At 39.5% G+C, this 15,221-nt stretch overlaps 1 long non-coding RNA gene across 1 annotated transcript; it reads left to right on the top strand.

Annotated features, from left to right (window-relative positions):
- Positions 1-779: 779 nt before the first annotated feature.
- LOC114824011 (uncharacterized) lies at positions 780-11,985 on the top strand. The gene is made up of 5 exons (XR_003772237.2): positions 780-918; positions 1,701-1,814; positions 2,186-2,262; positions 11,603-11,707; positions 11,850-11,985. It is a non-coding gene; the product is annotated as an uncharacterized lncRNA (long non-coding RNA).
- Positions 11,986-15,221: the final 3,236 nt, after the last annotated feature.

Genomic DNA, 15,221 nt, shown 5'->3' with positions numbered 1-15,221 from the left:
TCGGAACTACTTCTTGAAAAGCTCATCCACATACTTCCGCTGTTTCTCATCGGTTTCATCAACATCCTAAACAACCTGTAATGGCAATAAAATTAAATTAAATATCGCAAAAATATTATTTTTAAACAAAACAATTACACATTCTTTAATATAAACTTATTGATAATTGTTGCACCATGAAGTTCTTCATGTCCACAGGCACCATTTTCCAAGAGTTAAACTTGATACAACACTTCTTCCGCACCAATCCCCCTATATCGCAAATAAGTTCGCCGTAAGCTTCAGCCGATCTTTTGTCAGCAAACGCTTACATCAGTACCTCTATAATGTCACCACAGCTTTCTTCATTTTTTTCCTACCACAAAAATTAAAAATGTAATAGCCTATTAAAACAATAATTTCAACCATATCAAATGTAAAACAATTAACTCAACAATAATTTTTTTTTTTACCTTTCCCTTCACGAGAGCCTTCTTCCTCCCAACCTTTCGTTGACTCTAAAGCCGAATCTTCCATCATTTGATATAAAACATTTGCAAAATTATATATACTAAAACTCAGTTGATGAACACTGTTCATTAACAGTGATTTTACGTTTTAGCCCCTGTTTTTCTGTTTGTTTGCCCTTTTATTTTTCGATCTTAACAGTAAAATGACAGTTTTGCCCGTTCTTTCCACGCGTCAGTCATCGTTGAGCTCTTCACTTCAAGAGTCTTCTTTTAGGTTTAGCCTTTTCTTTGTACTGGTGATTCTCTGATTTCGTCTCTTCGTCTCGCCCTCTGTTTTTTCTCAAATCCTCCATTCCTCTCAAATATTCCGTTCTTTTTTTCACAAAATATTCAGGAGAAAGTTCCTGATTTTCGTGTTTTAAGGGATATAATGATTTGGTGTTGTTTATCTCAAACAGCGGGCTTGCAGGTAAAATGTTAAGCTTTATGTCCAAAGCGATCTTTCTCTGCATGCTGACTGTGTGTTGATTTGAAGTGGTGGTTTAGTGAATGGGTGCTTCTTATTTTTGGCCTTTCTCTATTATCATATATGTTTCTCTATTCTCAGGTATCAGATCATTCGAAACAAAAACATTTTAACTTTATTTTTGCAAGTTAATGTTGGGTTTGAGTCCAACACGATATACACTTGAACAGAGTAGAGTAGAAGACAGTATGCAAACATGATTTAGGACACAGTTTACCTAATTGTAAACACTCTGAAATATTATTAGTTATGAACATCCAATTTGAATCCCCCACATGCTAAATTAGGTACTATTAAATTAGTTTTATGTCTTTTTTTTATTTGAAAGCTGCTTCTTATTTCTCCGTCTTTATTAAGATTCTGGGGTGTGCTTTGGATTTGCTACATATGGTCATATTTTTTGTCATTGGCTTTTTGTTCTGCTTAGTTTTTTTTAATTGAGTGTTTTATCTGGTATTTCATTTTGTTTTGTTTATTTGTTTCCTTTTTATGTTTAAATGTTTTTTGTTCTTTCTAAATTTGGGCTTCTGGGAAATTCTTGCTCACTGTTTGGATTCCAAGAAAATTTAGGTGATGTCCAGTAATATTCACATCCTGAAAACTCAGTGAAAATAGATACCAATTTATGTGCAGCTGAAAATTTTGTTATCTGATTCTGTTCTAAATAACATGATTTATTTGTTTTTTAAAATTTTAATTATTTCGTATTTATTTTGTGATTGCAGATGTTTAAATGATGGAGAGGTTCGCAAAGCTGTTACTCGGAGGAGACATGTCTGGATGAGGGAAAGGTGTCTACACTGCCCTTGCTATCTCAAATGCCATCACCAATCTCTCTGGTTAGTCACATTCCTCTTGGAATATGCATATTCTTATGTGATGTTGGCTGATACCTTGGTGAATCAACTTAATAAAAAATGTGAGATGGGCAAATTGAAAAGTCTACATTCTTCTAATATGCATCCTTTAACATATGTCAGTTTTAATTATTGATGAGCAATTGAAAATTTAGTTTTTCTTCTCATGGTACACTTACATTGGTAGTTCAACATATGTTTGTTTTTAACAGATCTTATTAAATGCATTTGAGAATCGATTGAAGAAACTATTCAGTTCTTTTAGCAATTAAGAACAAGGTAAACATAGTTGTAAATATGTGTAAATGAGATAGGAATTTTGATGAATTTATGTTTTTTCCTCTGTTTTTCAGTGTTTTCAGGCATTGAAGCTAAATATGGAGAGGGTTTTGAGACTTTTAGACCTATTGGACCTCTCAAGGTTTGTGTGGTAAGGAGTTTATGGAGTTATACGTATAGTAGGCATTATATTTTATGTTCTATTGAATTTAATTTAATGGTTATACTTTATGCTAACTCCGCCGTGTAAGTTTATCTTACATTGCCGGTCCCAAGCCCGGATAAAGGAGGAGGGGGAGGGCGTCAGGTAGTCGACAGCCGGCACTCCATGATTACGTCGAATCCTTATGAAAATGAATCCAGAATGAAATCGCGCTAAAGCTAGGGCGTCACCCGTAAGTGGCGCGTTGTGTGGCCCGAGCACAGTGATAAGTGAGCAAGGGTCACTGTATCTCCATCGGCACCCGGATGCAGTGTTAAATGAGCAAGGGGGCTATAGAAACTTCTTTTCGAACGACTCCACTCAAAGTTGTTTGGGAGCATATGCTCCTATCAACTTTACACGGGACACACAAAAGAAGTACTTTGATCCTATTAGACAGGGAAGGGTGAAGAAGCTAGGACAGAAGGGTAGAGTTCAAGAGAGCAAAATGCGTTTAGGAACGTGGAATATAGGAACCTTGACGGGAAAATCTATGGAAGTAGTAGAAGTTATGGTGAGGAGAAGGATAAATATTATGTGCCTACAAGAAACTAAGTGGGTTGGTCGTAAGGCAAAGGATCTAGAAAACTCAGGGTTTAAACTATGGTATTCGGGCACAAATAGAACGAGAAACGGTGTTGGCATCATCGTAGACAAGACCTTGACACAAGATGTTGTAGATGTCAAGAGGGTAGGAGATAGAATCATGGCAATCAAGATTGTAATAGGACAAGAACTTATCAATGTGATTAGTGCGTACGCACCTCAAGTAGGGTTGGATACGAGTTCGAAGGAGAAATTTTGGGAAGACCTTGGAGACTTGGTGCAAGGAATTGCCCAGACGGAGAAATTATTTATAGGAGGAGATTTAAATGGACACGTGGGCAGGGAGACAGGCAACTATGGAGGTTTTCATGGTGGCCATGGTTTTGGGGAGAGAAACAAGGATGGGGAAGCTATCTTGGATTTTGCAATGGCATATGATCTCTTCTTAGCCAACACCTTCTTTAAGAAGAGAGAAGAACATGTGATCACCTACAAGAGTGGGTCGTCAAAAACACAAATAGATTTTCTTCTAATGAGGAAAGGGGATCGTATAACTTGTAAGGATTGCAAAGTTATACCAGGAGAGAGCATGGCTAATCAACATCGCTTGTTGGTGATGGATGTACATATCAAAAGAGTGAGAAAAAAGAACAAGACTTGGAAGTGCCCAAGGACTAGATGGTGGAATCTAAAAGAAGAAAAACAAGCTATTTTCAAAGAGAAAGTAATCACCCAGTGTGTGTGGGATAGAGAGGGGGAAGCTAACCAAATGTGGGATTCCATGGCTAGTTGTATCCGAAAAGTAGCAAAAGAGGTATTAGGAGAGTCCAAGGGCTTTGCCCCACACCAAAAGGAATTTTGGTGGTGGAATGAAGAGGTACAAACAAAGGTGAAGGCTAAGAAGGAATGTTGTAAAGCCTTATACAAGGATAGGACCGATGAAAATGGTGAAATATATAGAAAAGCGAAGCAAAAGGCGAAGAAAGCTGTGAGAGAAGCTAAGTTAGCGGCTTATGACGATATGTATAAGCGACTAGATACCAAAGAAGGAGAGTTGGATATCTATAAACTAGCTAGAGCAAGGGAAAAGAAGACAAGGGACCTAAACCAAGTGAGGTGCATCAAGGATGAGGATGGAAAGGTTCTTGCTAGAGAAAATGCGGTTAAAGACAGATGGAAAGTTTATTTTCATAATCTTTTCAATGAAGGACATGAAATGAGTGCTTCTTTAGGGGAGTTGAGTAACTCAGAAGAGTGTAGAAACTACTCTTTTTATCGTAGAATCCGGAAGGAAGAAGTGGTTGTAGCTTTGAAGAAGATGAAGCATAGAAAAGCAGTAGGCCCAGACGATATACCAATCGAAGTGTGGAAAGTCTTGGGAGAGACAGGTATAACATGGCTCACTGACCTTTTCAATAGGATTTTGAAAACGAAGAAGATGCCAAATGAGTGGCGAATGAGCACTTTGGTGCCTATCTACAAGAATAAGGGCGATGTACAAAATTGCATGAACTATAGGGGTATTAAGCTAATGAGTCATACAATGAAGCTCTGGGAAAGAGTCATTGAGCATAGATTGAGGCAAGAGACACGGGTTTCGGACAACCAATTCGGGTTCATGCCAGGGCGCTCAACCATGGAGGCAATCTATCTCTTACGAAGATTGATGGAAAGATATAGAGATGGGAAAAAGGATTTACACATGGTCTTTATAGATTTGAAAAAAACGTATGATAGGGTCCCAAGAGACATTCTTTGGAGGATTTTAGAGAAGAAAGGAGTACGAGTAGCATATATCCAAGCTATACAGGATATGTATGAAGGAGCAAAGACTGCCGTAAGAACTCATGAAGGACAAACCGAAAGCTTTCCCATAACTGTAGGATTACATCAAGGCTCATCCTTAAGTCCTTACCTTTTTGCGTTGGTAATGGATGAGATAACAGGACATATTCAAGATGATATTCCTTGGTGTATGCTTTTCGCAGACAATATAGTGTTGATAGATGAAACTCAGGAATGGGTAAATGCAAAGCTTAACCTTTGGAGAGAAGTGTTGGAATCTAAAGTTCTTCGCCTAAGCCGATCAAAGACAGGATATATGGAGTGCAAGTTCAGTGCAAATGGAGGCCAAAACGAGTTAGGGGTGAGGATCGGAGATCAAGAAATACCAAAGAGCGACCGTTTTCGTTACCTAGGATCTATCTTGCAAAAGAACGAAGAATTAGATGGAGATCTCAACCATAGAATACAAGCTGGATGGATGAAGTGAAAGAGTGCATCCGGCGTGTTGTGTGATCGCCGTATGCCACTGAAGCTCAAGGGAAAATTTTATAGGACGGCCATAAGGCCGGCGATGCTGTATGGCACAGAATGTTGGGCGGTGAAGCATCAACACGTACACAAAATGGGTGTAGCGGAGATGAGGATGCTTCGTTGGATGTGTGGGCACACGAGAAAGGATAAGATTAGGAATGAGGATATCCGGGGTAAAGTAGGAGTAGCCGAAATTGAAGGAAAGATGAGAGAAAATCGGTTACTGTGGTTTGGACATGTGCAAAGAAGGCCTACTGACGCTTCGATTAGAAGATGCGACTATGGGACAGAGGTTCAGGGCCGAAGGGGTAGAGGAAGACCTAGGAAAACTTTGGAAGAGACCCTAAGAAAAGACTTAGAGTACTTGGATCTAACGGAGGACATGACACATGACAGAACACAATGACGTTCTAAGATTCATATAGCCGATCCCACTCAGTGATTTGGATTTTCCAAGTCTCCAACCGAGAAGTTTTCCTCACTCGGGAAATTAAGGGCACACTACCTCAACCTACATGCTCCACTCACAAAGCTTCAACATACAAGCTTCAACAAAAGAAAATTCAAAGAACTTAGCGAAGAAGGCTTTGGTGTATTTAACACAATACGTTGAAATGAAGGAAAACTTATTTATTGATATCCCCGATAAGTTACAAATATGTACATATACTTGAGTCAAAATAAACAAACAAGAGGGAGCCTTCACAAAGGTTGCTTAGGAGAAGTCTCAACAGTCGGTAAAGCCCTAGAAAGAGAAGGCACTAGAGGGGGATCATTCGGAGCCTCAGTACTGGACAGAACCCTAGAAGGAGGAGGCATCAGAGGTTGATCATTTGGAGCTTCATTACGCGGTACAGCCCCAGAAGACGAAGGCAATAAATGCCTTTAGAACAAACCCACAAATCTCTGATGATCCAGTAAAACCTGACCATCAGATTCCTTCATCTGGTCAAGCTTCCTCTTCATGTTTGTAGCATAGTCATGTGCGAGCCGGTGCAACTGTTTATTCTCATGCTTGAGCCCTCTAATCTCCTGTTTGAGACTCATCACTTCAGCCGCCAATGATTCAACTTGGCGGGTTCGAGCAAATAGGCGTTGGGCCATATTAGACACAGAACCTGCACACTGAACACTGAGAGCCAGAGAATCCTTAACAGCCAACTCATCAGACCGTTTGGAAAGTAGTCTGTTATCTTTGGGAGTGAGAAGGTTCCTGGCCACTATCGCAGCGGTCATATCATTCTTCATCATGGAATCCCCAACGGTAAGAGGACCAGTAGGGGAGACGAATGATGGGCGCCATATGTTGTCTGGAGAAGGCGGGGCTGCCTCTTCAACAAGGTTCAAGTTAAAACGACGGTCGGAGGGGCCAGACATTTTCAAAGGTGTTGAAGAGAGAAGAGGTTGGACAAATCAAGATCTTAGAAGTGCAAGAATTGAGCTTCTACTGGTGGATATTCAAGTGTGCTTTGGAGCTTCTACTGGTGGCCGATCTCAGAAATCGAAGAGGCTTGCTTTCTCAAAAGCTGGGCTGCTCAGAGACCACGAGGGCCGATCTCAGAAATCGAAGAAGCACCTACTTTTCCAGCCTTGTCAGCACCTGTCACACGCACACTCAGCTTTGCGGAAATTACGGGCATTCTGTCGAAGATTTCTGGCGAAGTAGAAAGAACATGAATCGTACTATTCAATCACCCACTTCCCACACGCAACAGTAGCTTATGGGTACCACAGATAACTTTGCCAAAGTTCTCTGACAAAGTTGAGACACGTGAAGCTTGCAGCTCCCACTACATCGCTCTGACCAAGAAGGGTAAAAGAATAGCAAAGAAACAACACTAACAAAGTTTAGACACATAAATTTTGAAGGTCTAGCTACCATATTATTATCCACAAGGGTAAAGGAACAGTACCACTGCTGGATAATTGGAAAGTCCCGGTGTGTCAACCTCTGTGCTTCGTGGCAAGGTAGACTAGCAAACATGCCCAACCTTTACTCACATTCGAGAAAACACTCCCAACAAGATTGCTTGCTCCAAAATCGAAGAGGCACCGCCCTCCGAATCTCGAGAGCCAGACTCCCAACATGATTACTTTCTCAAAAATCGAAGAGAGGGTAAAGGAACAGTACCACTGCTGGATAATTGGAAAGTCCCTGTGTGTCAACCTCTGTGCTACGTGGCAAGGTAGACTAGCAAACATGCCCAACCTTTACTCACATTCGAGAAAACACTCCCAACAAGATTGCTTGCTCCAAAATCGAAGAGGCACCGCCCTTCGAATCTCGAGAGCCAGACTCCCAACATGATTACTTTCTCAAAAATCGAAGAGACACCGCTATCCGAATCTCGAGAGCCAGACCCCCAGCAGGATTGCTTTCTCAAAAATCGAAAGGGCATCGTTCTCCGAATCTCGAGAGCCAGATCCCCGACAGGATTGCTTGTTCGAAAACCAAAGAGGCACCACTTTCCCAACTTCAAGAGCTGGATCTCCTTGGATAAAGCTTGTCTGTAATCTTCACACGCAACATCAGCTTTCCAGATACCACAGACCACTTTTTCAAAGTGCTCTGACAGAGTTAAAACATGTGAAGCTGGCAGCTCCCACTACCGTGCTATGACCAAGCAGGGTAAAGGAATAGCATTATTACTTGATGTTAGGGAGACTCCTATATATGTCGACCTCCATCCCCAACGGACAGGCAGACCTGCAAAAATGCTCAACCCTTCCTCTTATCTGAGAGGGCACTCCCAAAGAAGCCTTTCGAAATATTCAGCTTTCTTTCCCCCCGATAATACCTCTGTAAACAAGCTATACTAGAGCAAGAATATCTCATATCATCAGGGTTAAAAGCAAGAGTATCCCATATCATGCTTTTTTCCTGTCTTTTCCTTTGGCCTTGTTCTTACCTGCAAGACAAGGAGAAAGAGAGCAATCAGTCAGCACTTGGAATCAAGCTTCCAGCCAGGAACTGACTGCCTGGAACCCCTTACCTGATTACTTACCTGGCATTGCTCTCGAGTACTCATCTTCAACATCTTATGCTTCCAGGGAAGATACCGCATCTGCCTGAGGAACAGATAGGGCAAGTGAGAAGGATACAAGGAAGCATGTGGAGACAAGCGTACCAGCACACGTGCCGATACATCCACTACTCTGTCAAAAGCAAAAGTATCCCATATCAGCAGGGTCGAACGTACTCTAGATTGTTGGAAATGTGCCCTAAAACCAATCATATGATGATACTTTACGGACATTTCAAATGTTAAACTAATCTAGTTTAACATATAAAGGGCAAAGATTATTGTTTGAGCCGTCTCATATAAATGTTATATGCTTAAACGATAAAGTCCAAGGAATATGTGATTGGGAGAATGCAATCTAATGAAGTTAGATTAATGAGACCATTCTTTCGTAGACACATCCTAAATGTTCCTGATCATAGGATTACCAATTGGGCATTGACAGTCCGTTAAGATCAGTACGTACTGTGTCTTCTCTCAGGGAGAGTGACTAGTCTCGAGTCATTGGTGTGTGTGACATCAAGACAAGTACGTAGGTGCTCAATAAGAGAATGAGTTCACTGAACGTGATCAACGAAGAGTTCTTATATTCCATGTCACATGAGAACTCATGGTTGGGATAATGCAAAGTAGTCCTTTGACCTGAGGCATCACAGTTGTCTTGTGGTTAAGTCCTTAATCTTTGATTATGTCTAATTCACCCCCTAGGGGTGTCACGGCATCGTTGGGGTTAAGCCACTTAGCTATGGAGACAAGTAAGTGCGCAACAAGGGATCTCTAACCTTCAAACAGTTGAGGGAGAATACTCTATGATATGATTTGGAATCTCTGGCCAGAGTATGAATGAGATTGGGGAATGCGTTCCAAATCACATTCAAGGAAATCATATAAGCAAACGATTCACATTGGATAGTAGACATGAGTAAATAAACTATCATACCAAACAATGTGGTCAAGAGTATTAGATTAGAGAAGGACCGTATTGCATTTGTAATCCCGAACTGAATAGGTTCTCTAACCTCTTCTGATTAGCTTGGGTAACCATGACATGCTGCTAGGCGTCAACCATGGTTTGTGGAAGCCCTATACGTGTATAACCACTAAAGGGAGAATTGAAAATTGTTTCAATTCACAATCGATGTAAAATTGTTTTAATCGCCCACTGCCTCGCTAAAAGGAACCTAATGGATCGCACACCATAAAAGGTAGAGATTGAAGATTAAACGGAAATGAGTAAGAATGATTAAATGGTTTAATCATTTATTTATGGCAAGGATTAATTAATATGTTAATTAATCAAACGAATAAGTTCGTTAAAGACTTCGGGATAGTTTTGGACCTTAAGGCCCAATGGGCTTCGAACGTCAAGCCCATTAACTTAAGTTGTATGACAATTTAATGAATAAAGATTCATTAAGGCCCAAAAGCCCAAAACTCCCTAAATGGCCGGCCATATGTGTATGAATTAGGGTTTTGGTTGTTTAGGTCACTTAAAGAAGTGACTATATAAATGACTTTATAGCCAAATATTCATTAATGTGATTAAGGGTTTATTTTGGGTGAAAATGGGTGAGAATTGTCTCTCCATTTTCTCTCTAAAGAGGCCAACACCTTGGAGGGTACATCTAGCAATCCTACTACTCCAAGGTCACTCATTTCTTCTACAATCAAACCTTGGTGAAGAGACTTACAGGTTCTCAATTTTGGGAACTTGGAGAACCTATTCTTCCATCCAAATCCATGGATCTAAGAAGCAAGGATTGAAGGCCCTATCTCTTTGGGTGATTAGCCTTTGCTTATGCAAAGAGGAATCTACAAAGGTAATAATTTCAACTCACTTTGTTTTGAGTTGATTATTGGTTCACCAATCTACTAGGCTTTGAATTTCATGGTAATGTTTTGTTTTTGAGTGCATGCAAGCATGATTCCGCCTTTAATTGTTAATTGCATGTTATATGATGTTGCTCAAATGAACATGTTTTTCAAAATAAATCCTTCATAGATTTGATGGACTTGTTTTGACCCTCAAATTCTTCAGTCGGCCTTATACTCTGGAGGAAACCAGAAAACCCTCCAGCCCAGTTCAAGAATAAGCCTGTGGAAAGTTACTTCTTCAAAAGCAAAAGTATCCCATATCATCTCTTCTCATTTTTCTTCTCTTTATCCTTCATGCTGCCTGCAAGATAGGGAGAATGTGAACAATCAGCCGAAGCTCTGATTGCTTACCTTGTCTGTCACCTCTTTCAGCAGATCCCCTAACTCGGCGACTTGGGGGACTCCTACTACATGGTTTGTATCGCGCTTGACCAACAAGTAAGCTTCAAGTGAAATTGATACATTACCTTGTGCATCTCCACCAGTTACAGATACCACCCTTGGATGGAGGAAAAGTACTTCTAGAGAAGATGCCACATCTACCTATGAGACAGATGAGGCAAGTCAAGACGATACCACACACCGGTACTTAGAAGTTTCGTGGTTACGAGATCATTCTCCCACAATATTTCCTAATGTCATTTGTACTAAATCATTCACTTGTACTCACTAAAGTAGAGCTTGAACCTATGTACTTGTGTAAACCCTTCACAATTAATGAGAATTCCTCTATTCCGTGGACGTAGCCAATCTGGGTGAACCACGTACATCTTGTGTTTGCTTTCCTATCTCTATCCATTTATATACTTATCCATACTAATGACCGGAGCAATCTAGCGAAGATCACAAAATTATTTTAATTATGTGGTGACCGTTTTCACTACCTAGGATCTATCTTGCAAGAGAACGGAGAATTAGATGGAGATCTCAACCATAGAATACAAGCTGGATGGATGAAGTGTAAGAGTGCATCCGGCGTGTTGTGTGACCGTCGTAGGCCACTGAAGCTCAAGGGAAAATTTTATAGGACGGCAATAAGGCCAGCGATGTTGTATGGCACAGAATGTTGGGCGGTGAAGCATCAACACGTACACAAAATGGGTGTAACGGAGATGAGGATGCTTCGTGCGATGTATGGGCACACGAGAAAGGATAAGATTGGGAATGAGGATATCCGAGGTAAAGTAGGAGTAGCCAAAATTGAAGGAAATATGAGAGAAAATCGGTTCCGGTGGTTTGGACATGTGCAAAGAAGGCCTACTGACGCTCCGGTTCGAAAATGTGACTACGGGACAGAGGTTCAGGGCCGAAGGGGTAGAGGAAGACCTAGGAAAACTTTGGAAGAGACCCTAAGAAAAGACTTGAGTACTTGGATTTAACGGAGGACATGACACAAAACCGAGCGCAATAGCGTTCTAGGATTCATATAGCCGACCCCACTTAGTGGGAAAAGGCTTTGTTGTTGTTGTTGTTGTGTGGTTATACTTTATGCTCCTATGAGTTATTATTGTTATGTTTACTCTGAGTAGGATTTGTTGAACGACAAACTGCAAGGAGGTTTTCTTAAACGAATATGATATGCTATGAAACCGAATGAAGCTTACGGTCTTCTATTCTCTTTTGTTAATTTCGTGGTAAGTTTCTATAACACTGATTAGTTATGTCTTCGAGGTTCTAATGGCTAGAAATGCTAATGTAATGAACTATGGAATATTGTAATAGTTTATGGTCAATGTGATCCCATATCTGTTTGATTGAAATATTGTTCTATAACAGGTTTAAACTTTGTTTTTCCAATACCTTATCACAAAATAATTCCACCTTGGACAAATTACAAGGTATGCTGCAACATGTGCTTTGATTAATTGCATTCAAATTGATACTGCATAAGAATGCATTTGAACATGTTGAATTTCACGCCCGCAGCATCGCGCGGGCAATATTGCTAGTATAATAAGGTTCTGAAACTGTGTTTATATAAAACTCGACACACTTTGAGCGACGAATCCTTGGTTACGCTAGGTTGTTATAACTGCCCGCTGTAAATGCAAGCATTTAATGTGTGACTGATAGTCTGACCGTGTTTTGTGAGACGATTACAGTTGTTCGTCACGCAAACTAATTAAAATCTTAAGTAATTACAAACAAATATTTAGTTATAATATTTATTCTACAAATAATTGAAACCTTAAATAAATTGAATTAATCCATTCAATTATTTAAAAACTCAAACAGGAATTAAAGCCTAATTAAGTCCAAATACATAACTTATAAAAAAATAAAAAATAAAAAAACCTTAAATTTAAATAGTGTCCTCAAAAACATAAATTTAAAACTACTATTTTGATGGTGCTCCATTCTGCTCGACGTCATGACCCCACCGGTTGTAACCTCCCTCCAACGCAGCCTCCTTCAACTTCATCAACTTTTCGTTCTTATCATCATCAAGAGTATACTTACACTGTTACATATATATGCAAATAATTAATTCCAACATATAACAAAAAAAATTCACAAAATTAATCCTTAATCCATCAACAGCATACTTACTAATTCATCCATCACGACCTTCTTGACATTGTCAGGCACATATGTCCAAGAACGCCACTTAGCAGTAGGACAATTATTCCCCATGGCTACAGCAATCGCATGCGCGAACTCCACATGTTGTCTCAAATCATATGGGTTGGCGGGCACACTCTCATCCCAGTTTTTATCCTCCATCACAGCATGAACAGAATTGTGAAGAATAAGGATAGATGAAGGGCATATTTATAGGAAGGTTAGGGACTTTACACGACGAATACTTTGTCACGCAAACATCTACACTAAATACAACATTGATTCCTCTGATTCACATGCACTGAATTGTCGGGGAAAACTGACATTAACTTGCGTGACGAATCCTTCGTCACGTAAAGATTCACCCTTCGTCGTGCATGTTTTTTGCACCAAAAAATTACTCATGGTTTTACTAACTGACTTTTCGCGACAAGTGTATAGTTTTCATATAGCAAAGTTTGTTTACGCAACAAAGTTATGCATCGTGCAAAGCTAACATTTCTTGTGCGACTAATATCCTCTTCCATCGCGCAAAACTATCTTGCGCAACGATTTTTTCGTTGTCATGCAAACATTTGTCGCACAAGTAGTTTTCTCTACTAGTGAAGAATATTGATGTGGCCATTTCCATCATAACTGCTTACATATTTTGTTGTAAACTTTTCTCTCCGTTGTATGTCTCTTCAGATTTTTGATCTACATGCAATTGGCTTGCGACAAGCCTTTTCAACACCAGTCTTCAAAGGGAACTTAACCTCAAGGTAATAACGATACTGAAAAATGCTTGGACTCGGAAGTTATTTGAACAGTTTATATAACTGATATAGCTTCCATATGATTTCATTAATTTCTGATCTGTATGAGAGACTGCTTCCACTTACGATAGAGATTTGCGTTATCATTATCGCTAATTTCTTTAGAATTGATAGAATCATAAATTTGTTACACTTCAGGTTGGCAAACTGTCTCCTGGTGACTCTAATGTCCCCACAGGATAAAGCATCAATGGTTGCAAGGGATGCTACCGTTAAAGGTATGGAGGTAATCTTTTAACTAAACCACACCGTTGCTTTCTTCGTAGCATATTAGATCTTGGTATCCCTACTCTTTCATGCGAAGGTTAATGGACTGTCACCTATTTGCATATTTGAAATCTGATCTATTGTGTAAATAACATGGTAAATTGGTATGGTGATATGGATAATCATGACAGTGCTCTTGTATTTTGCAGTCGTCGTTACGTTGGAACATTAAAGAAGGGAGGGACGTTGAATTAAGAAAAATGATTGAAGAATTGTTATTTTACAGGTTCATAGGTTATTTATCACTGTCATATTCCCCAAAGTTTATGTTTTGGACCGTTTAAATAGTTCGAGTTAACTGTAGTTGTGATCTTGTCAATTTTGGCCCATATTATATGGATTCGAAGGGAACAACAAGATTTACAAAAGTAAATGAGCATAATCGAAATTAGGCAAAGTAATCTCATCTAAATAGATAAAATTGAGATTTAAGAGCTTTATGAAAATTTAATATTTGTTGTTTGTACCATACTTCATCACTCACGAAACTAGCGAGCACAGGTCAACTCCGTACCTTCAAGGGCCCAATGAAGAATTCAAGTAGAGGCACCCATGCAGAAGCACATGAGTTCCTCTCCAATCAAGAGACCAATCACAACGCAAAATGTGACAACATCAGAATAAAACTCCTAGAGACCCATATCAATCGCGAAAGGGAGCCGAAGACTTTCCTCAACTATAAAAGAATACCGTTCTCCTACAATTAATTCCTAATGTCATTATTGTACTTAAACTCATCATTAGAACTCACTCATAATGATTGTGCTTTGTGAAGTCTAGTTTTATTGTTTGGCTTACCTTGTTAAATGTAATCAATTGTACCACACATGTTCTCCTTAGATTTAGGGTTAAATTGCAACTTTTGGGATCATGCTGCTGGAAATATTACTTCAAAAGCTTAACTTCTCTCATCAAGGGTTTGTTCATTCATATGTATTTCATGTCATTATTTCCAGTTCATTCTGTCTAGTGGTTCTGTGTCGTCAAAACTTCTCATTGCTATCACACGAGCTGGGCACACACTTTAAGACAACCCACATAAGCCATTTGACTGCTTTTTACCAAAAATGGTTTTTCAGCTTTAGATTTTTCCAATTTGTATTTACACATGACAAGTGGTTTTTCTTGTCCCCCGTCTTGTCTAAAACAAAGCCCACTATAAAAATTTAATCTAGGGTTCTTTTCAATTTGGCTAGGAGATTTATATTTTTCTGATTTTCCAGGTCGGCATATTAGGGTAGCATAGTTTTCGTCATTTTGATCTTTGTTTTAGGTCAAGCTTTTCTAGTTTCAAATCTTTGAGCTGACCGCTTTTTGGATTCACGTTAGTTTCATCTTTCAACTGTTTGACTGCTGAAATTGACTAGCCATCAACTTCATCATAACATCATTTGCATAAGTTGATTTGATTTCGGTGCCATAAGATGAAGAGCTCATGAGGAGCTGCCATTTCTTGAAGACCGAAGGAATCCATCTCGTGAAAGGGAAGGTTGCCCAAAGGTAC

This window comes from Malus domestica, chromosome 03 (genome assembly GCF_042453785.1).
Source record: "Malus domestica chromosome 03, GDT2T_hap1".
Classification (NCBI taxonomy): Eukaryota; Viridiplantae; Streptophyta; class Magnoliopsida; order Rosales; family Rosaceae; genus Malus; species Malus domestica.
Note: the sequence above shows the minus strand (reverse complement) of the source record. Positions and strands in the feature narration are given on the sequence as shown.